Here is a 1,147-nt window from a genome sequence, read left to right on the forward strand (position 1 = left end):
CATCAAAAAAATAATACATCATGGAGAGGTGCAGGAGTTCACTAGCAACTGAGTCACGCTTGGTTCTTTGTGGATCTGGCGAGAATCTAGTATCCGCTCCAGACCACAGAGCTGGTGGCCCCTAAGAAATTGTGAAGTACTGAAAGTGTCTCCAACAGCCCCCTGTCAACCTCAGAAATTCATAAGATAAACTTTTTATTTCCAAACGGAGACAAGTATAATGGTGACAGCACAAGAACATCTTCTGGAATCTTTAAGAGAAATGGAGTAGGAATTCATACCACCCAGAATGGGGTTATTAACACAGGAAGCCAGAAAGATGACAAGATGAATGGCTTTGGAAGACTTGAACATTTTTTTAGGAGCAGTATATGAAGGACAATTTAAGGACAATATGTTTCATGGATTGTGAACTTATACATTACCAACTGGGACAAAGTACACTGGAAATTTCAATGAAAATAGGGTGGGAGGTGAAGGACAGTATACTGACGTACAAGGACTAGAATGGTGTGGTAACTTTCATTTCACAGCTGCTCCAGGCCTGAAACTAAAGCTACTCATATAGATGTTCTGTATTGAAATTTTCATGTAGTAGAATATGTTAGTTGCAAGGAAAGCAACTAGATCTATCACCTGAAAGGACTTTGTGCATGATTTCCATGTTACAAATTTCTGATAAAGCCATCACTCACTTAAAATAATAATAATAATATCATGACCAAGTGGGATTCATACCATTTTTACAAGGATGGTTCAACATTAGAAAAACAATCAATGTAATCTACCATATATATAAGAAAAAGGAAAACAGTTGCATGATCATATTGATTGATGCAGAAAAGGCATTTGACAAAATCCAACATCCATTCCTGATAAAAACACTCAACAAAGTAGGAATTGAGGGGAAATTCCTCAACATATCAAGAGCATATATACAAAACCAACAGCCAACATCACTCTTGATGGAGAGAAACTGAAAGTCTTCCCTCTGTGAACAGGAACCAGACAAGGATGTTCTTTCTCACCACTCCTATTCAATATTGTGTTTGAGATCTTAGTCAGAACTATAATGCAAGATAGGGAAATAAAAAGTCATCCAAATTGGCAAAGAGGAAGTAAAACTCTCCCTATTTGCAGATGATAT

At 37.1% G+C, this 1,147-nt stretch overlaps 1 pseudogene; it reads left to right on the plus strand.

Moving 5' to 3' along the window:
- Nucleotides 1–327: 327 nt before the first annotated feature.
- On the plus strand, nt 328–568 carry LOC102828597 (annotated as a pseudogene).
- Nucleotides 569–1,147: the final 579 nt, after the last annotated feature.

This window comes from Chrysochloris asiatica, unplaced genomic scaffold (genome assembly GCF_000296735.1).
Source record: "Chrysochloris asiatica unplaced genomic scaffold, ChrAsi1.0 scaffold00218, whole genome shotgun sequence".
Lineage (NCBI taxonomy): Eukaryota > Metazoa > Chordata > Mammalia > Afrosoricida > Chrysochloridae > Chrysochloris > Chrysochloris asiatica.